Source organism: Triticum urartu, chromosome 5 (genome assembly GCF_003073215.2).
Source record: "Triticum urartu cultivar G1812 chromosome 5, Tu2.1, whole genome shotgun sequence".
Lineage (NCBI taxonomy): Eukaryota > Viridiplantae > Streptophyta > Magnoliopsida > Poales > Poaceae > Triticum > Triticum urartu.
The window spans coordinates 372,678,972-372,702,024 of NC_053026.1; positions in this window are offsets into that span (position 1 = coordinate 372,678,972).

The following is a 23,053-nucleotide window of genomic DNA, read 5'->3' on the forward strand; positions in this document are numbered from 1 at the left end:
TGACGAAGTTCTCACTAGAGGAGCCTATCGCCTTCGAGATGCATCAGACAATCTGCTTGAGCCGAATCCATGGAACGCTGCTAGGCTCCCACGATTCTATGGATAGTTTGGTAACACCTTTTACTTCTATTTTTGTCTAGGTTCCTTACTTTGTTCTTCTTCCTCTTCATTTTTTGTTTTTCTTTCCCAGAAAGTGTTCGGTTATAATGAACTGATAGGGGTGAACATCTTTAAATGTATATACCTCAAGATACCTGGGGGCTTCTATAACGAAGCTTATTAACGCTTACTGCTTATGTCGTGTGTTTCACACAGTCTCTTCACCATTATATGCACCTTTATGACTTAAGTTTTTGCCAAGCTGGGTTGCTTGGCTCCTGTGCTTATACCCTACGTTACCGATTGTTCGGCTAGGGTGTAAAGGGAGCACCTCAGCGATTGTTACAACCAGGTAATCCGGACGTGTACCTCGGATGGGTGAAGCCGAAAGCTAGCGTCCTTAAGGGAATAATTGGTCAATGGACACACGACAAATCTTTTTTTTCAAAGGACAAGCTTCATGTAATCCTATCTCTAGGATCAAAGCCTAGGCATGCATAAATACACATGCTAACCCAGGGAAAGGAACCCTTAACGGAACTATTCTCCCTGGAAGATGTTTCTTACATTAAATAGTAATATAACATAACGCCGTGAACAAAACTTGTCTGTTCAAGCAAAATGACTGGATTGCCTTGTTTCCGAACATACTGAATGTTTACCACAAGTATAGTATCCGAAAACACTCCAATCGTTGGGTTTAGGGGGTTGAAGCCAAAGGCCTGCCATGACAATTTTTTGTTAAAGTTCGATCGGAGATAAGTTTGATGATAAAGTACATTTTTACATAGAATCAAACGCCTATTCTTTATCTATGCCATCTATAAGTCTGTCTAAACTACAGTCTTCTTGCGAAAACTTCACGACTATCATTACTTGGTAATAGTACGATAATTTCTTTTCCGTCTGTTCCCCGAGGACCAACCCGGGCCATATGATTCCGATTAAGCCCGGTATAGCACGTTTTCACCATGGCCCAGGCCTCTCGTGCACCTTCTCAGCATGCTGACACCTTCCATAGTTCAAAGCGACACCGATATCCTTTGCATAAGTTCGCCAGATCCTCCATAATTTCTGGAGGAGAATCGGATGGCCATAAGGCTTTAGCCATGTTCTTCATGGCTTCCCGAACTCGCTCATGCACTTTGGAGAGTTCTTGTAGCACGTTGCCTTGAAATCTGGATACTTCTCCTTCGGGCCGCCCAGTTAGCAAACCTGCAGGAATAGCATTGTAAAGCTCTGAATCAGTGGATAATATGAAAGCAAGGTTAAAGGTCATACTGAATATGCCGCCTTTTAACTTCCTATTCTCCTTCACAACATCCAACAGTTGGGCCCTTAAGTCCTTTATCTCGTCGGCTTGCTTGACATTTTCATCCAGCAGTTTGTTCTTTTGCTCAATGCATGGTCTGTGTTAATACACGTTGAGCCGCTGCTTCCTGCCCTTCAGCATATTTTTTGTCCTCTTGAGAAACCTTTAGCTTCTCCTCCAGTTGATCTGTCGATTCCACCACTAAAAATAAAACAATGTATGCTTCAACATCATTGATGGAAAAAAAATCATATTTTACGGACACTTTTTCGTCCTTACCATTAGATCCCTCTTTGGATTTTTTAGGTCTTCTAGCTCAGTGGTGACGGCATTCAGCTTGATGCGGTTTGCTTCAAGCTCCTTGGATAACACGTCATTCTTTTCCTTGAGAACCTGCGGTCATAACGATCCTTAAATGAGTTGGGCTAACTGCTTCAAGTCTCGGGGGCTACTCGCATATGCTTATTAAATTTACACAAATCCTTACCCGCATATCTTTTGAAAGTAGGTGAGTGGCCCCGGCAATCCCGTCCTGAGCAGCTCAGATATACGCATCCACAGAGCTGAGGGTGTTAAACGCCTCCACAGTAAATACCGGGTGTCGCATGGCCTCTTTTCACCGCCGATGATTCATCGCGCTCTCTACTTCTGAATTGGTGACCGATACATTATCCGAATCCTCTCGTGGAGGATAATCCGGCGTTACGCCCGTATTGGCTCTTGTCCTTGTTGATGGGCCCGGGGCCAAATTGGTTGGTGTTCGGCCAGCAGGGTCATCAGACACAGTTCGGTGTACACTCATTCTGGAATAAGACAAAGGGAAAATGTGACAATTCGGCCTTAATACTGGGCATATATTGAAAACCATACCTTTTCGATGAAGGAAGGGGCTCGACAGTGCCCCCTACTTCCTTCCGCTTCAAAGTCTCACCCTGCATAGGCGTCGTCCTTTTAGAGGATGCCCTTGATGCAGTACGACGAGCCAAGCGCCGTCCCTTTTGAGCACGAGTCAGTGCGGGGGGTGAGGCGCGAAGGGAAGGCTCTCTTTGGGAAGATGTCTCCTGGGTACTTACATTGGAGGAGGGAAGAAGGCCGGGATAATCGGCTACAATAGCCACTTCTATACCATCATGGCTGCCTGATAGAAAACCCCGTCAGTGGGTTCTATGAATATATTCAGATCCTGTTAAAATCCGGGATCTTTATCGCGAATATGATCCTCTGGCCGCGGGGCAGGGCAATAAACCCCCTCAATCACTTTCCTCCATTCCTGTTGTAAACATCTAAATATATTTCGATTATCATATCTCAATAAGGAGGTTGGATAAAGCTAGCAATTGAAAAAAACTTACCCAGTCGATGGGGTTATACATGGAAAAACCTTCCCGACATTTCAAATGGACAAATTCCTCTTTCTCCCCCTGATAAAGACAAGCTAAGATGGCAGCCAAGTCAGTTGGGGTATCCGGACCTTCGCGTAGGCAACGGGATGCATCATCTTGCCCGTTGTAATGCCACATGGGAAGCCCTCTAGACTAGAGTGGCTGAACGCACCGCTTTATCGTGATGGCCATTACTTCGATTATTGAAAGTTTGGAATGGGCAAGCACTCTAATCTTGCTGACCAGCCTCTTAATCTCAGTGCTGTCTTCTTCCTTGGGGCTTCAGGGGCGCCAGTTGAAGTGTTTCTTCAAAGGAGCGCTGGATAATTTGGTAAGACCACGCCGAACTGGGTCCGGAAGAGCAACGTCTTCGACATAAAACCACTGCGAGGGCCACTCTCTGGGTCCCTTCTTGGGAGTGCCGGACAGGTAACCTATCCCCGCTCGCCACACTTCGGCGCCGCCTACCTCGGATATGGATCCCCTTTGTGAGCGAGGGATGAGGCAAAAGAATTTCCTCCATAGCTCAAAATGAGCCTCACAGCCTAAGGATAGCCCGCAAAGAGCAACGAAACCCGCAATGTGCAGGATAGAGCCTGGCGTGATATTGTGCAATTGGAGCCCATAAAACTCCAGGATACCTTTGAGGAAAGGATGGATTGGAAATCCTACACCTCTTAGGAGGAAGGAAACGAAGCACACCCGCTCCTCTTTAGTGGGGTTGGGGAAGTTTTCCGCCAGGGCTTCACCGTCGATCGAAGTTAATGCAGCCCGAACGAAGATTAGATCTGCAGGAGGGAGATATCCCTCCATCTGAAGTCTATTCAGATGGGCATGAGATATTGAGAAGCTTTCCCAATCGCTCGCTTGAGGGCCATGGGGGCGCGAGGAGGAGCCGGGGGTGCTTGCCATGTTTGGAGGATTTTTTGTGGCTGGCTCTAAGGGTTTCTACGTGGTGTGAAATGGCATCTGAGTTCCAATCTCTTTAAATAGATGCCATCCTCGCGTGGACGAGGGTTTATTTGTAAAAAATACTTGGACTGTTCGCATTCGTCTGACGCGTGGAAGCCGAGGCGACGGAGGGAAGGAATCATCAAGATGGGGTATCAAAGTCAGAGCTGAACTGTCGTTGTTCCAAAGAAGAACCTGCCTTGCAAGACCAAAGACATGAAGCCGGATACAAGATCATCATTGAAGGCAAGTTTGGGGGATACTAAGGGAGTCCTGGATTTGGGGGTCCTCAGGAGTCTGGACTACTGAAGGTGGGCCAGACTGATGGGCCGTGAAGATAAAAAGCAGAAAGTCATCCCTCGTGTCCGGTTGGACTCCCATATATGTAGAAAGGCAAGTTAGATGTCCGGATGTAATGATTCCTTCCTCCTCAAGTCATCTCTATACAAACCCTAGGCCCCCTCCGATGTTTATATAAGCCGGAGGGTTTAGTCCGTAGAGGCCGACAGAACAATCATAGGTTAGACTTATAGGGTTTAGCCAATACGATCTCGAAGTAGATCAACTCTTGTAATCCCCATATACGTCAAGATCAATCTAGCAGGAAGCAGGGTATTACCTCCATCAAGAGGGCTGGAACCTGGGTAAACATCATGTCCTTGTCTCCCCCTGCTACCACCAATCCTTAGATACGCAGCTTGGGCTCCCTACCCAAGATCTGCTGGTTTTGACACCAACACACCCCTTCTCCCTTCCCCTATATATAGAGAGGTAGAGAGAGGGCAGCCGGACCCCAAGAGCACATCTCCACACCACGACGCTGCCTCTCCTCTCCCTCGCATCCCTCTTCCTCTCCGTAGTGCTTAGCGAAGCTCTGCTGAGATTCCACCACCAGCACCGCCACCACGCCGTCGTGTTGCCTGAGGACTCGAGCTACTACTTCACCATCGCTTGCTGGATCGAGGAGGTGAAGGCGTCATCAAGCCGTACATGTGTTGAATGAGGAGGTGCCATCCATTCGGCACTTGGATCGGGAGTTCACGGGACTTATCGTGATTGGATCGTGAAGACATTCGACTACATCAACCGCGTTTCTTAATGCTTCCTCTTAGCGATCTACAAGGGTATGTAGATGCAATCTCTCCTCTCGTAGATGGTCATCTCCTAGATTGATCTTGGTGAGCGTAGGAATTTTTTTGTTTCCCATGCAACGTTCCCCAACACGTGTGAAAGAAGCTTGATGTAGTGATAGTGGTGCCAAGTCTGGCTTTCAAATATCTCCAGAGAACAACAACTTTAGCTTCACGGTCATGGTGCTCTTTTTGATTCTCATCCTATAGCATAGATATTTGGTTCTTTCTATATTTTATAGTAGCTTTGGCTCGGATGATTTTTGTATTTCCATTCCCAAACTTAACCCATCTGATTGTAGCTCTTCCCTTACAGTAAGTACTTCGGTAATCAAGAAGATTTCCTAGATGTTTCTTGATTATATTCCTTTCATTCCACTCCTCCATATTAAGGGGTATGTACTCCTCCAAAGTGTCCAGAAGTAAGATCAACTCATTGAAAATTTTAATGTATTGAGATAAATTAGGTATGCCCTTGGACCAAATTTTGAATTCCTTCCTCAACCTCTTAAATGTTGATGAGATCCTTTTAATACTATCGTCGTCTTGCACATCTTGATTCCAAATATTTTTAAACACATCTATGGATTCTGGTATTTGCACCAAAAAATTTCAAATCTTAAAATGTTTGCTTTTGAACTGTTAGTGCCCATTTGAATGATGCATGGAACATGGCCAGAGATTGGTTTTGCAAGACAAGTGGCACTGGTGTTAGGATAATTTAAGGTCCCATATTCGGAAGAGAAACACCAACCAAGTTTATCAAGCCAAGGAGCCTCTTGCATGTTACTCCATGTATAATTTCTGCCTTTTAGTGGTATTTAAATCAACCCTAGTGCACTGATAGAGACTGTCGGATCACGGGTTCCGGCCTCAAGGTTCGAACACTGGGGTGCACGCGAAGATCTCCCCCTACCGATCCACGTCCTAGCTTCGCTAAGATCTTACGGGCTAACTCAACGAACTTGCAACACAAAGGACACAAGATTTATACTGGTTCGGGCCACCATTGTGGTGTAATACCCTACTCCAGTGTGGTGTGGTGGATTGCCTCTTGGGCTGAGGATGAACAGTACAAGGGGAAGAACAACCTCCTGAGGAGAGGTGTTCTTGTGCTCCGTGAACTTGTGGTTGTTCTGGTCTCTCTCGATCCGTCCGATCCCCCTAGCTATGGTGGTGGCTAGTCCTATTTATAGAGGCCCTGGTCCTCTCCACAAATATTGAGCAAGAAGGGAGCCAACAACGGCCAATTTGAAAGGGGACAGCTAGTACCACTTATCCTGACAAAAGTGGTCTCCGCCTGTCAAAGGCTCTGGTGGTGACGCCGTCTTGGGCTCCATGGTGACCCCCATCTTGTCATCCTTCTGGTCTTGGTCTCGTTGCACAGATATGGAAACCTTTCCTTGACGCCTCGATACTCCGCGCCTGCACCTACTTCCTTAGCACCAAAGAGGAAACAAGGACACTGTGCGCGCTGGTGCCCACCTGGCCTTGGTCGTCATGGCTCACGTCACTAGAACCTCGCAAGGTTTGCCTGGCCTTGAACTCTCCGCCCCTCGCGATCCAGCCTGGTGAGGCCGCTCCTGAGGAAGTCTTGTGTCGTCTGCCTCGCGAGGCTTGGCCCCTCGCGAGGGTCTTGAGTCCTTGCTGGTGAATATGGGCCGCATGGACCTGCTCATATAGCCACGACGTGGGCTGCAGGCAGGCAAGTCTGGGGACCTCTGTTCCCAGAACGCCAATAATAGCCCCCGGGCCCAAGGTGCGCTCGGGCTTGGCTTCGAGGCGAGGCCGAAGGGCAAGTGCGAAGCGCCGCGGGCCCCAATAGCCTGCGGCCTTGGTCGGCGTGTGGCGGTTGATTGGACGTGGGCGTCTCCGCTTCCCCGTGCAGCCTTGGTAACTGCCCGGCTATCAAAAGGTTGGCATAGACAACGCTTGCCTTCACTGCTTCCTTTCGCCTTGATCAGACCCCCTTTCTTGCACCCTGCCTCCGAAATCTCCAGATCCACTCCCATCCTTTCCGCATCGTCGACCAATAGCGCCCCAGAGGGTCAAGCCCGCCTCGTCGCCGCCTTGGTACGAGCCAGCTCTCGACGCACCCAACGTTTCGGAGAAGAACCTCGCCGCCACACGCTTGCTGACGACGGGGGAAAGCAACAAGAAGGGGAAGACTGGACTCCGGGCCAGCTCCGATGTGCCTGAGCCCGAGGGAAGCACCTTCTTCCCCTTCTTCACGAGCAGCATCGCCGCTGGGCTGGCTCCCCCCTTCTCTGACTTCTTTTACGAGGTCCTTGATCACTACGGGCTGCAGGCGATGCATCTTCATCCCAAGTCTATCCTTCTCTTGTCGATCTTCGCCTACTACTGCGAGGCGTACCTTGGCGTGATGCCTTCCGTGGACCTTCTGCGCCACTTCTTCTTCCTCCGCGCCAAGGAGGGTCATGCCTCCGGGTGTGTCAATTTCATCGCGGCCGACAAGGCCAACTCGATCTCGAAGACGGGGAAGAAAGCCGACGGCTTCTGGAGCAAGTGGGCCATGATGGATGCTAAATGCATCCACCCACGCTTGAGGTTGCCGATGGAGATGCCTCAGTCCGACGAGGGGTGGTCCTGCATGAAGCTCACCAATGAGCGGGCGACGTTGGTGCTAGAGCGTATGAAGTCCGACCTGAAGCCGGGCAATGCGAAGGCGGCGAAGATTACAGGGGCCATGCTCTTGAGGGAATTCCTGATGCTGCGTGTGGCCCCACTTCAAGCCCGCACGCGCCCCTTATGGGAGCTTGGGGACGAAGAGGACAAGGTTCTCTTGAGCCCGAAGGCCTGGTCTGGCGAGGAGCTGGCCGCAGCTCTCCGCCTCCTGGTTGGGGATGATCAGGAGTATCCGCCGAATGTCTTCACTCCCTTGTTCCGCCACAAGGACGGGGCATTGGTCGTGGCCTCCAGGACGACCTTTGATGGGCGCGGACTGGTGCCGCCGGTGCTCATCGGGGCCCCTGCGGCGCCGACGCCGGTGGAGCTGTCTTCTGGTGAGTCCCGCGGGGAGGAAGAAGAGGAGGAGGAAGACTCGGAGGTGACCCCCCGAAGGGACGGGGGAGACCTCCCCCTTGAGTAAAGCTGACATCCTCCGCGCTTTTCCTGACGACGAAGAGTCCGGCGACCGCCTGGAGAGCGGAGAGCCGCCTGTCGTCCCGACGAGGGACCGATGGGCGTTGATCTCCCGAGATGCTGCTTCTGCTCCGACATCGCCTGGAGCCGCTTCCGGCCAGCTACCGCTCCTACTTCTGGAGCTGGCGCGCACGCACCTCGGGTTGGGAAGCTGTCGGTGTCAAAACCGGCGGATCTCGGGTAGGGGGTCCCAAACTATGCGTCTAAGGAGGATGGTAATAGGAGGCAAGGGACACGATGTTTACCCAGGTTCGGGCCCTCTTGATGGAGGTAATACCCTACGTCCTACTTGATTGTTCTTGATAATGTGAGTAGTACAAGAGTTGATCTACCACGAGATCAGAGAGGCTAAACCCTAGAAGCTAGCCTATGGTATGATTGTATGTTGTCCTATGGACTAAAACCCTCCGGTTTATATAGACACGGGAGGGGGCTAGGGTTACACAAGGTCGGTTACAAAGGAGGAGATATACATATCCATATTGCCTAGCTTGCCTTCCACGCCAAGTAGAGTCCCATCCGGACACGGGATGAAGTCTTCAATCTTGTATATTCATAGTCCAACAGTCCGGCCAAAGGATATAGTCTGGCTGTCCGGAGACCCCCTAATCCAGGACTCCCTCAGTAGCCCCTGAACCAGGCTTCAATGACGATGAGTACGGCGCGCAGTGTTGTGTTCGGCATTGCAAGGCGGGTTCCTCCTCCGCATACATCATGGAAGAGTTTTGAATACAAGGATAGTGTCCGTCCCTGCAAAATAAGTTCCACATACCACCATAGAGAGAATAATATTTCCACAAATCTAATCTGCTGGCATGTTTCGACAGCATGACATTACACCATGGCCCGGTTATTATTCGAACCGCTTTTCTCAACCAGCTCCACACATATCGTGAGGCGGTCTTCTTGACACGTCTTGTCAAAGCAGAGATCATGTTCCCTTTATCACGGGATTCTCATCAATATGGACGTGGGTAACCCAACCGCGCCATCAATTACGGTGCCTGGGGAATAAGCGGATTTACCAGGCAAGTGGGGAGACACATCGCCTCTTCCGCCCTTATAAAGGGATAAGGATTTACTTTTTTCACCCACGCCTTCTTCTTCCTCGCTTACCCATTCCCGCACACTCGAGCTCTAGCGCCCAAGCTCGCGTTCTTCTTCTCAAACCAGTCCAAGCAGGTCGGGAGCAGGAGGCAAGTGGATGGTCTCCTCCGTCACGGAGGAGAATGTCAAAAAATTACAGGAAGCCGAATATCTGGCCACGGATATCGCGCACCGGCTGCCCGATGCGGGGCAGATCATCCCAACGCCCGAACCCCATGAGAGGGTAGTTTTTCTTACCCATTTCGTCCGCGGACTGGGATTTCCATTCCACCCGTTTGTCCGCGGGCTCATGTTCTACTATGGGCTGGATTTTCATGATTTGGCCCCCAACTTCATCCTCAACATCTCGGCGTTTATCGTCGTGTGCGAGGCCTTCCTCCGCATCAGGCCCCACTTCGGCCTATGGCTGAAAACCTTCAATGTCAAATCGAAGGTGGTGAGAGGCCAGCAAGCAGAGTGCGGAGGCGCCATGGTGGGCAAGATGCCTAATGTCACCTGGCTTGAGGGCACCTATGTGGATACCATAAAGGGGTGGCAATCGGGGTGGTTCTACATCACCGAGCCGCGCGACTCCAACTGGGTGGCGGCCCCCAAATTTCGATCCGGAATCCCCACGTGGCTCACCTCCTGGAAAAAGAAGGGCCTGTCATGGGGTTCTTCGGTAGAGCTGACCGGACACCAGACCTGCATCCAGAACATGACGAGCAAGAAAATCAAGCTCGTCAACGTGGTCCAGGTTATGCTCTTCCGCCGGATTCTTCCATGTCAACGGCGGGCATTTGTTTTGTGCGAGCTCGACTTGGCCAAGCACCAGACACTGCGTGAGCTCTATGACATGATGCACGAGGACGTCTGGAGGGTGATGTTCAAGAGCGCCGAGATCCCTGCCCCCCTCAATGAGGACCGCAGACTCAGCGCAAAGCGCCGCGCCAATCCGGTAGGTTTTTTATATCTCTTAGGGTATTTATTTGCCCCGGTTTAGTTGTGTGTAGGATCTGAACTTCCATGTCATTAACAGGACTGGATAGAGACGACGGAGCAGCTTGATAGCCCAACCCCGCTGCCCGAAGATCCTGTAGATGCTCTTTTGACAAAGATGCTGACTCTGGCACCCTACGAGGTGCCGGAAAAGAAGACCAAGAAGAAGGCGGCGGGGACCCGAAAGGGTCTCAGACGCAAGGTTGTACGATGACTCCGACGCGCACTCCTCCCATGAAAAGTAGGAGGAGGATAAAAATTCTCCCCCCCCCCCAGCCGGGGGAGACAAGAAAAGGAAGGCCGACCCATCCGGGGAGGCTGAACGGTCCAAGAAGGGAAAGACCCTCCTTCCGGACTATGCCACGACAGCCGCCGACAGCGGTGACAAGTGGCTACATAGGGACAAGCCCCTGGCGAAGTCGTAAGTGTCCGGACACCATAGTACTTCATGGTATGTTTTATTGTACTGCCTTTCCTCATGCCGAACATGATTATGCAGTCCGTCCTGAGCTCATCTCGACGTACCCTCGTCGAGCGGCTCTTTGGACTCGTCGGATATGAACAGCGGTTCTCTTCCGACCGCTTCCACCCCTCGCCCTACGGATAATGATGAGGTGTTGTCTAAACAGGCACCGAGCCAAGGGGAGGTGGTCCTGGGGGCGCCTCGCGGTGACTTCCCGGACCCTGGGTACCAAGGGAGCGAGGCTCCCACGGGCTTCAAGTTCAGGCCCCAGCCGGACACTGCGCTGGAACCTTCGATGGTTCCGGACTCCGGCAGGCAGTCCCCATCAAGGGGGCCAACCATCCGTGCCGGTGTCCTCTATCCAACCAGAGGCACCGAACAACCTGCTGGAAGCACTTCGCAGTGCTTCCATCGAAGAGGAGCACCGCACTATCATGAGTGCGATGGTCGCGAAGGTTCAGTCCGCCAAAAACGGATTGACCGAAGCCTGCCGATGGAATCTGCTGGCAAGCTATTCAGCCAATGCCGAGCTAGTCCTTTGAGTTTTAGTGGGAGGTACTCGATGCCATGTAGATCACCACCGCGAGCCATGTGGATGTGAAGGAGGAAATCTTCAATCCATACAACGGGATCTGTTGTGCCATCGTATGATTCGATATTTACGGGTTTGAAACCCTCCAGGAATTCATGATTCATAACTTCATCAGTGAAGCATAGGGGGTGTGCGGCGCCTCTATGCCAGGCTATATCTCGACGCAGTTCGTATGAGTCTTGTCTGTTGTATTCGGCCCGGCCGGATTTACTCTTGGTGTATCCGACGCGATGATCATCGTCCCGTGTTGGCGCGCGTGCCCGTGTCCTGTATATTGACCTTGTGATTTTTGCCTAGTGTCCAAGATGTCTCGCGGGTCCTCTGTGTTGCTTCGGGCCTTGGTATTTTTGACTGAGAGGCGACGGGGTGCGGTCTAAACTTTAGGCTGAAACGCCTCCTTGCTCGGCCGTGTAATGGCCGGTTAGCCGCATTGTTCACTGGTGAATGAGGTTTCAATGCGTCCTCCTCGAGGTGAGGTAGCAACCTACGTTTTGGGTAACTCTTGGACGGGCGCTCGAGTTCATGCTCCTCGGCCGCAAGGACTTCGGTCCACCTGTCTGCTAGCAAGTCTTGATCGGCTTGAAGCTATTGCTGCTTTTTCTTCAGGCTATTTTCCGTGGCCATAAGCTGGCGCTTGAAGTGCTCTTGCTCGATGGGGTCCTCAGGCACGATAAACTCGTCATCGCCGAGGCTCGCCTCGTCTTCGAAGAGAGGCATGTAATTATCATCCTCCGGTTCTCCATCTGCTGCCTGCTCTGGAGGGCTAGCTTGTTCATCCTTCAGCTGTACATCGTGCTGGAGGGGATTGTTGTTGTCTTCGGCACTATCCGGAGTGTTATTATCTCCTGTGCCGGTATCACTGCTCCTGCTGTGGCGGGACTTAGAGCGGCGCCGCTGACGTCGGCGCTTGGGTTGCTTCCTGGAGGGGTCATCCTCCGCTGTCTCGTCGCCATTGCCTTGTTTGGGGGTGTCCACCATGTATATATCATATGATGAGGTGGCGGTCCAGCGCCCTGAGGGCGGTGGTTCCTGTTCGTCTCCGGCTTCGTCGTCCATACCGTTGAAGTCTTCGGAGTCAAAGTCGAGCATGTCGGTTAAGTCGTCGACAGTGGCTGCTAAGTGGGTGGTGGGTGGGCAGCGAATTTCTTCGTCGTCCGCATCCCATTCTAGCCGGACATGGTTTGGCCAAGGTTCTCCTGACAAGGAGCGAGACCTTAATGAATTTAGCACATCTACGAAAGGTGAGTGCTGAAAGATATCCCCGGAGGTGAACTCAATGATCGGCGCCCAGTCGGACTCGACGGGCACGGATGTGAGCGGCTCGGAGTCCATGGCCGGAGATGAATCCAGTGGTTTGACGACACGGCTCTTGTAAGGGGTGAAGTAAGTATCCGGCTCTATCGCCACTGAGAGTGCAGCCTCCATGGAGAGGTCCATCCCTCCGCTCTCGGATGGCGTGACTTGCTCCGGATTGATAGCCAGAGTAGTTGCGGACGCGATCTCCCGAACATTGTCCGACGGCAGAGTTACGTCATGCTCCTCGCGACTGTGCGGCGTGTCCGACATGGGCTCGAATCCGTCGAAGATCAAGTCTCCACGGATGTCGGCCGTGTAGTTCAAGTTTCCAAATCTGACCTGATGGCCAGGGGCGTAGCTCTCGATCTGCTCCAGGTGGCCAAGCGAATTGGCCCACAGTGTGAAGCAGCCGAATACAAAGATCTGTCCAGGGAGGAAAAGCTCACCCTGGACCGCATCGCTAGCGATGATCGAAGGAGCCATCAAGCCTTACGGTGACGACACAGTGGAACTCTCAATGAAAGCACCAATGTCGGTGTTAAAACCGGCGGATCTTGGGTAGGGTGTCCCGAACTGTGCTTCTAAGGCGGATGGTAACAGGAGGCAAGGGACACGATGTTTACCCAGGTTCGGGCCCTCTTGATGGAGATAATACCCTACATCCCGCTTGATTGTTCTTGATAATATGAGTAGTACAAGAGTTGATCTACCACGAGATCGGAGAGGCTAAACCCTAGAAGCTAGCCTATGGTATGATTGTATGTCGTCCTATGGACTAAAACCCTGCGGTTCATATAGACACCGGAGGGGGCTAGGGTTACACAAGGTCGGTTACAAAGGAGGAGATATACATATCCATATTGCCTAGTTTGCCTTCCACGCCAAGTAAAGTCCCATCCAGACACGGGACGAAGTCTTCAATCTTGTATCTTCATAGTCCAACAGTCCAGCCAAAGGATATAGTCTGGCTGTCCGGAGACCCCCCTAATCCAGGACTCCCTCAAAAGCTCTCCAGCTTTAAGCTCACCAAGCGAAGAGTGGACTACGCTGCTATGGACCAGTAAGTGCTTGAGCTTCATCTTGTTCTTGCTTATATTGTTGCCTCTTGACGTTCGTCCTTGTTTTTGCTGTTGGTGCTTGTTTCTGACTCTTTTTCCTTGTTGTGCAACTAGGCTGACGCCTGTGGTGAAGAGGAGGAGGGAGAGCGAGGTGGTGGTGCTTGAGTCCTGGTTACCTCCTGCGACCGCGCCCCTCTCCATGAGCAAAGGTGGGGACGTCGCCCGTGTTTCTCTAGCCCGATCATCCTCGCGAGGCTGGGTGGAGCATCCTCGGGAGGAGTCAGCCCCTGAAGCGCCGCAGACTCAGGAGGTGCCAGCGTCTGGCTCGGGTGCTGAGGTCCAAGGGGCTCAGGATCTTCCTGCCTCCCAGGCCATGGTGACGACGATGCATCTTCCTCCTTCTGCGCCATTACTCCTAGGTTCTTCTGCTTCCTCTGTTGTCTTGGAGCGTGCCCTTTCAGAGATGACTCATCTGCGGGAAGATCTCCTGGGCGCAGATCTGTGCCTGTTAGCCGGGCACTTGGAGCTAGCCTCCAGCTGGCTTCAGTTTGATGTAGCAATCCGAGCGGCGCTGAGCTAGGCCGTGATTACCTCGGAGTAGGAGAAGCGGTCCGTCGCTCAAGCTGCGGCCAATCGCGAGGCGGCACTGAAGTATGCCGAAGCCACCCACGACGAGATGAGCACAGAAGAAGCTCACGGCCATCAGGTGAAGGAGGAGGAGATGAAGGCCTGGGAGGACGCCATCAAGAACCGCGACGCCGAGATGGGGGAGTTGGCGAAGGCGCGGGCCACTGAACGCAGCCGGCTGGAGGAGCTACAGCGGAAGGTGGAGGCGAAGGGGTTCGTTCTTGATGCCAAGGCGAAGGTCTGGCCGAGGACCATGCAGCCTTCACGCTTCTAGAGAAGAGGTCTCGCGAGGCCCTGAAGTCACTCTATGAGAAGGGCTTGGAGAAGCCGTTGGCCACCAATGAGGATGGCCCCGCCCAGTTGCTTCCCTACTTGGTCGATGCGCTTGAGGAAGTCGTGCGTAGCATCGGCCCCATGGCAGAGGTAGAGGCTCGCGTCCTTTTTTCAGTCGCACTGACGCGCGTCTTCAGCCACCTCCATCTTCGCGATCCTGCCGCCCGCCTTGACGAGCTGCTGGAGCCTATGGATGAGAGCGTTGTGCGACTGCCGCCGCAACCGTGAAGGGTCAGGTGGAAGCCCTGCTGGAGAAGTTCGACGCCTTCGCCCCCGTGCCTTTGACCGGTGGTGCAGGTGAAGACGACGCCACCCAGGAGGGGGCACCTCTTGCACGTGCCGGCGGTATCGAGGGATGACTGGCTTGCGACTTCTTTCCTGTTGAAACTCCTGCAGCATGTAGCGTCCCACATGGAGGCGTTTAAACTTGTGTTTGGTATTCGGAGAACAATATGTCTTGTAATATTTTCTTTGAAATTTTGTGATTTTCTTCCTATTTGCTGTATGTTCTACGTCGGCAGAGCCCGGCCCCTCGCATACCTCAACCAGCGTTGGACCGACCGAAGACCAGGATGGACCCAAGGAGTGAGGGGCTACGTGACCAGTTAGGCTCCTGAGTCGCGATGCTCAGGGGTCCCCCTTGACGCGCAAACATCTTGTGGAAAGGAGATTCAATGGTTGGTCTTGTGTTCTACGTCGGTAGGGCCCGACCCCGCGCAACCGCCATTGGGCCGACCGGAGACTAGGATGGACCAAGGAGTGAGGGGCTACGTGGTCAGTTAGGCTCCTGAGTCACGATGCTCAGGAGTCCCCCTTGACGTTCAAACGACCTTCATACCTTAGCTCCGCTTGGGAGGGCGCGCGATGACCAGGTCTGAGGGACCTGGCGGGGTGGCATACGCTTGGGCGTGACCCGAGCGCAGCCCCCATGCCCAGCCCCCTCGCGCGGCTCTCTCGAGGGGAGGCGTTGTGTTGAGGCCAGACACCGAGCCTGGAGGCTCCCTGAGGTTGATACGGCCATGAAGCCGCCCTCAGTTGTTTATCACCAGGACGGACCATGGCGCTTCCTCACTTGCACGGGCATAGCCGCTCCTCGGAAGTGTCGACTGCCAGCGCGGAGCATGGTGCTTCCACTGGTACGTGGGAGGGGACTCCCTACTGCGGAGAGCCCCCAGGGCGTGTACAGCCCCACCCTGACACGTGGCTTGCACGGCAGGGCTAGACGAGGTGTGTCTGAGCACTCGTGAGCCAGCGCGGGTGTCGGTGTCAAAACCGGCGGATCTCGGGTAGGGGGTCCCAAACTGTGCGTCTAAGGCGGATGGCAACATGAGGTAGGGGACACGATGTTTTACACAGGTTCGGGCCCTCTTAATGGAGGTAAAACCCTACGTCCTTCTTGATTATTCTTGATAATATGAGTAGTACAAGAGTTGATCTACCACGAGATCGGAGAGGCTATACCCTAGAAGCTAGCCTATGGTATGATTGTATGTTGTCCTACGGACTAAAACCCTTCGGTTTATATGGACACTGGAGGGGGCTAGGGTTACGCAAGGTCGGTTACAAAGGAGAAGATATCCATATCCGTATTGCCTTGCTTGCCTTCCACGCCAAGTAGAGTCCCATACGGACACGGGACGAAGTCTTCAATCTCGTATCTTCATAGTCCAACAGTCTGGCCAAAGGATATAGTCCGGCTGTCCGGAGACCCCCTAATCCAGGACTCCCTCAGTAGCCCCTGAACCAGGCTTCAATGACGATGAGTCCGGTGCGCAGTGTTGTTTTCGGCATTGCAAGGCGGGTTCCTCCTCCGAATACACCATGGAAGAGTTTGAATACAAGGATAGTGTCCGACCCTGCAAAATAAGTTCCAGATATCACCGTAGAGAGAATAATATTTCCACAAATCTAATCTACTGACACGTTTTGGCAGCATGACATCACGCCATGGCCCGGTAATTATTCGAACCGTTTTTCTATAACCAGCCCCGCACATAATGCGAGGCGTTTTCTTGACACGTCTTGTCAAAGCAGAGATCGTGTTCCCCTTATTACGGGATTCTCATCAATACAAATGTGGTTAACCCAACCGTGCCTGTTGGTATGACTCCTAGATCTTAGGAAAGTCTCGAACGACCATGAGGAGGACGCCCGATATTCATCCCATTTATAAAGGGACAAGGCATTTTCTTTTTTCCCTCCCGTGCTCAATCAAACCCTTCCCCCGCCTTGAGTTCTACCACCCAAAGCCCAGGTCAGGTGCTTCGGACCTTCAATCATGTCCGGATCTAGCCTTCAAGGCCAGTGGATGCCTTCCTCCGTCACGGAGGAGGACATCAAGAAGTTGAGAGAAGCCAGATACCTGAACGCCGAAATTTCGCATAGGCTGCCCGCCCGAGGGCAGGTCGTCCCTACTCCCGAACCCAACGAGAGTGTTGTGTTCGTCTCCCACCTCCTTCGAGGACTGAGCCTCGCTCTGGATCCCTTTGTTAGGGGTCTCATGTTCTATTATGGGCTGGATTTTCATGATCTGGCCCAGGATTCCCTTCTTCACATCTCGTCATTTATTGTCGTTTGTGAGGCCTTCCTCCGCATTACCCCTCACTTCGGCCTATGGCTCAAGACCTTCGATGTGAAGCCGAAGATGGTCAAGGGGCAGTACGCAGTGTGCGGAGGTGCTCTAATAAGCAAAATTGCTGACGCTCCATGGCCAAAGGGTTCCTTTCCAGAGGTGTCCGGACTGTGGCAAGAGGAGTGGTTTTACGTCATAGCTCCCCGAAGTGCCAGGTGGGTAGCTGCCCCCACCTTTTGCTCGGGCCCTCCACCACAACTAATGTCATCGATCAGCAAGGGGCTGAGCTGGGGTCCAGCCAAGGACATGCCAATACTGTAAAGCCATATCCGAGATCTCTTCGAGGGATATTTCAGTCTGGTTATGGTAATGCAAGTTATGCTGGTTCGTCGAGTCCAGCGTTGCAAACGCCGGCCCCTCCGCATGTGGGAATTCAACCCAGAAGGACCGCGCACTATTCAGAATTTCCTCGACATGACGCACAAGGAGATGTACAAATCATTCTTCGGACCCCAAATAGAGTGTCCGGACACTACCGAGGACGTGGGACTGAGCTGTAACTGCCCTGCTACCCATGTAAGTAATCCCATGGCCGAACACACTGTCCTTTTATTTATCATGACATCATCCTGAAGAATCGCTTTGACCAGGACTGGATAACAAAGGCGAAGATGATCCGGTGTTTGGCCCCCCTTCCTGAAGGCTTGGACAATCCGGTGCTGGAAAAGATGCTTGAGCCAGCACCTTGTCTGGTGCCCTCAAAGGAAGATGAATGGGGAAACAAAGAGGACGAAAGCGGGCCTCCATCGCTACCTATTCTAATCAAGGGGATGAGTGCCTCCACAAGGGAGGATAACCAAGGGGAAGAATCTGACATTCTCTCTCCTCGGGGAAAGAAGAGGACTACCTCTGAAGATCTGGAAACTAAGGCTTCCAAACAGGAGAAGAAATCTCCACCAGAGGGTCCTGCCTCGGAGGGTATTCTTGCCGCACAATGTCCGCGCGGGGATCAGCCTTCTACCGAGCTGTAAGTAGTCAAAAAGTACTTAATAGTGAAGGTATCCTACATTACTTCCGAAGACAATAACCGATGCTTGTAAATTGTAGCCCGGATCACAGCCCTTCTCGACAGAGTTCGTCTTCGGGGGATCTCCTTCCGGAGATGATGGAGAGCGAAACGCCCCCCCCCCCGGACTCCCCAACTCAAGAAGCGAGCGACCTTGAAGTCTCGTCGCGAAGGGTATCTCCGGATCCAATATCACCAAAGGATAACCCTTTGGCTGTCCGGCATCCCTAGTATCCGGCTCCTGTGGAGAGCGACAGCAAGGGTCTGTACTGTGTGTGGTCGGACGCGCTGAAGGATCTTATGGGGAAAGTTGTTGTCTCAGAAGCACATCGTATACTAATGGGTACGCTAATTGAAAGGATTTCATCTGCCGAAAGCGGTTTGCACGAAGCTTTTATGAGTCTGCTGAAAGGCTTTGAGGTACGTAAAATAATGTATACCTTTAATAGTACCGCATACGTTAGGTATGCCCCTGCAAATAGTAGCCCCTAAGACTCTGGTTGTCGTCAAGAACGGCGACAAACAGAGGATCATAGTCCCAGGTAATTACCAGACCGCCTGTATGCGCAGGTGCTTGAAGCTCCGGTGGCTAGCCAGACTGATGGGTTTACCAAACTAAAGCGGCAGCTAGATGCGGCAGATGCCGATGTCGTGCTTGTCAACAAGCGGCTTGACGAGGCACAGGGTGAGTGATTTTTCCTGGTGATCGTCACATAATAAGAGCAGCATGATGCCAGTATCTTTAATATGTTGTGACTGCAGATGGAGCTGCCACCGTGGAGACCCTTCGGGCAGAGCTTGCCCGAGGCAAGGAGTAGCAATGCGGTCGCTTTAAAGGCGGCTGAAGAGTTAAGGGCCGAACAGGCCGCACATTGTGGGAGCAAAGAAAAAATTCCCAAGATGGCCATGGAGTTAAAAGATGCTGCTGACCGTTACCGGCTTTTGAAGAGGAGAACCGGGCGAATGCGACGGACCTGGAGAAGGCCCGGGTAGCTGCCAAGGAAGCCCGCTCCAAAATTAGAGCGACGAAGGAGGAGCTGAATCAAGCTGCAGATATCATGTCTGGGAAGCCCTTCTTGTTGCGGACTAAGTTCGGAGATCCGAAGTATGCTCCTCTGGACCGGCTATGGAGTTCTGCGGACGCATACATGGATTTGGCTACAAGTGCTGCGGATGCGACCGGGTACTTCAAGGATCAAGAAGGTCCTGAAGTGGAGAAGCTGTTCTGGTCACAGTTTCACGCTCCAGTCCGTCCGCTGTTGCTAAATGAGTGATTGACCGGTTGGGCCGAGCTCCATAGATTATCTAGACTGGCCATGAGCTCCGGTGTGGATCATTTGTGGCCAGGAGGGCCAAGGCCGAATAGCTACTTTAGCTTAGTGCAACAATTCCTTGGCGCTGTGCCATGCATCGATGCTGTAAAGAGATCAGCGTGCATAGAAGGTGCTCGGATGGCCCTTGCCCGTGTCAAAACATACTGGGCATAGATGGATGCCACAACTGTTGCGGCACAGGGTTCGGCTATAGGCCGAGTGGCTGCCGAGTACTACTTTGAATAAGTTCTTGAAGGCGCTCGTTCAATAGAGGCTCAGTGCTCGAAGAATATTATGTTTGAGTGACATGTATTCCCATTGTAAAAACAATGTTTTATTGAATTTATCAAGGTTGTATTTATACTTTTGCCCAAAAGTACTATGGTGCCTCCTGTGCAGCTGTTTATGTATATATGTATATAACCTGAAAGATGGCTGTCGTCGGCTTCAACCCCCACGCATATAATGCGGGGGTGTTCGCAGAAGACGCATGTTCACACTTGATCCAACGCCTTGGTCCATTAAGGAGGTGATAGCGCAGTGAACTAGGAAACCGGACTATAATGCTTTAACACTTTCACTTAGCCAGAGGTGTTTGACAGTGGGGCTACTATATAGCCCCTGGTGGCTCCGCGCTCATCCGGATTCGGGGCGCGTACATGCCTGGCCGAGAAACGGCCCTTCGTTAAGGCGGAGGAATCCCGAAGATTCTGCTAGGTCATCGAGTGGTTGACCAGTCTCACGCTATATCATGACAGTCAGTTTTCGACTTTCTCTACTGAGGTGCTCGTCCGGATGAACCAGGGCACAATCGCAGTAGTTCTCCTGGTGCCGCCTTAGCCGATAGAGCGGAACGTAAGGCAGCAAAACACAGGAGCGGGCAAACCCAACATTTGACCAAAGACATGATTCGAAGTTGATGCATATAAGGCCAAACTCGCGATGCCGAACACTCCCTAAGGTATTCGGTCTTTATGATGTAAACCGGGCCTAAACAGTGCCCTTGGTAATAAGCCCCTGGTGTCCAGGTACATGCAATATTTTAACATGGCCACATGCCAATACGTCAGCATCCTTCTCAATTGTACTGAGAATCCGAGGGATGTGTACCAACAAGAGAAAGTAAAAAAGGTTTACGCAGGGTCTTAATCTAAAAAGAATCCTTGGAATGGGTCTCTGCTGCACGTCTCCGCATGTGTCTCTGTTGTGTCGTGTCCTGGATGGGTGTAGCACGATGGTCATCTGTAAAACAGAGGAACTTAGTTGAAAAGTTGTCGTGCAAAAAGGTAGGTTATACTAAATAAACTATATACAATTCAAGATGAGTAAAGTTGAGCCTAATTGCCACTTGTTTGCGCATGTTGAGCCCCTTGTATTGTAATAGGGGTATAGCCATCAAACCTGTATCAAGTACATATAGCTGTGACGGACTCGTCTAACCGCGTCCGTGGTCTTAACGACCTGGCAGATGCATTAGTTGGTGAGGTCGTTTAGTGTGCAACTGCCAAGGCAGCCGCACGGTCTTCCACGCGCAAGGAGCGCTCGATATTTCCATTTACTGTAATGATGCCACGTGGACCAGGCATCTTAAGTATGAGAGAAGCGTAATGCAGTATTGTGTTAAAGTGATCGAAAGCTTCGCGTCCGAGTAGTGCTTGATAACCACTTTGGAACGGAGCGATGTGGAATGTTAAATTTTTGCTGCGGAAGTTACCGGGAAAGCTTAATATAAGCTCTAGTAGCAGGGAGCCCGAGCAATGGGCCTCTGGGCCTGGTGTTACTCCTTTAAAGGTAGTATTGCTGCGGCTAATTTTTGTTGGGTCTATCCCCATTTTGCGGACTGTGTCTTGATATATCAGGTTTAAACTGCTGCCGCCGTCCATCAGGACTCGTGTGAAGTGATATCCGTCAATTATTGGATCTAATACCAAGGCAGCCCATCCTGCACGCCGGATACTTGCCGAGTAATCCCGATGGTCGAAGGTGATCGGTTGGGACGACCCGTGGCAGAACTCTGTGGTGATAGGCCTTGGGGCATGTGTCTCTAGGAGTGCCGCTTTGTTTCTCCCCTTTGTCATGTGTAACACGTTTACTGTTTTGACTTCTGGTGGGAATTTCTTCTGTTCCCCAGTGCTTTGCTTGCGAGGCTCGTCCTCGTCTTCGCTTGGTGTATCCTGCCCCTTATGTTCGGTGTTGAGCTTGCCGGACTGCTTGAAGACCCAACATTCTCTATGGGTATGATTTGCTGGTTTATCGGGGGTGCTATGGATCTGACATATTTGGTCCAGAATATTGTTTAGGCTGGACAGTTCGTCTCTGTTGCCTTTGGAGGGCAGCTTTTGCTGACCTGGCCGAGAGCTTCTGAATCCGGCGTTTACCGCCGTGCTCTTCGGGCTGTCTTCTTTATTTCGGCGCTTATTTTTGCTGCGTCATGATTTCCTGTTTCCGTCCCTGACTTCGGATGTACTTGGGTCGCTGGTGCTGCATCGGGCTAACCAGCTGTCCTCGCCCACGCAAAAGCGGGTCATGAGGCTTGTTAATGCTGCCATTGTTCTCGGCTTTTCTTGGCCGAGGTGTCTGGCAAGCCATTCGTCTCGAACGCTATGCTTCAAAAGCTGCTAAGGCTTCGGCGTCCGGACAGTCGACTATTTGGTTCTTTTTAGTGAGGAACCTGTTCCAAAGCTTTCGGGCTGTTGAGTTATATGACTTAAATCGTCTGCATCCGGTGGTCGGACATAGTTCCCTTGAAAATTTGCCCGAAAAGCGTCCTCAAGCTCTTCCACGCTTCCAATGGAGTTTTCAGGGAGGCTTTTAAGCTAGTGCCGAGTTGGCCCTTTGAGCTTGAGGGGTAAGTACCTGATGGTGTGGAGATCGTCTCCTCGAGCCATGTGGGTATGGAGGATGTAGTCCTCAATCCAGACCCCAGGGTCTGTCGTTCCGTCGTACGGCTCTATGTTTACGGGTTTGAATCCCTCTAGAAATTCATGGTCCAGCACCTCATCGGTGAAACATAGGGGGTGTGTGGCACCCCTGTATTTGGGTGGACCGTGGTGTTCGAATGTTTGTTGTGTTGTATTGCATGCTGGAGCGCGCTTGCGTGGCCCGTATATGGATCTGGTTGCGCCGTCCTTTTGATGCGAGCCCTCGCGTGGATCGCGTACTGGCTTATGTGCGGCATCGTTTGCCGCTCTATGTTGGCCACGAGGTTGTCTATCCGACCGGATGGCCATTTTATTTTTTAATTGCGGGGGATCTAAGGCCTCCTCATCGAATTCAGGTAGCAACTTTCGCGTCGGGTAGCTCTTGGTGTGGCGATTACCGCCGTACTTCGCTGCAGTGTTGAGTACTTCACTCCATCTGATTCTGAGTGTGTCTTGTGCAGCCATGAGCCTTTGCTTCTGCTTTTTCAGACTCCTCGCAGTGCCAACAAGCCATTGATGGGCATTCTGTTGGTCCGGGCGCCTGTACGGTGTGATGTCATCCGGACTGTTATCTTTGACGGAGTCGGGTTGTTCGGTTTGATTCTCCGTGTTGCTGTGGTCGGGCGATGGTTCACCCTGCTCTATCGCCGGGTCTATATGATCATTGTTTTTGCCGAGGCGGGATTTGGAG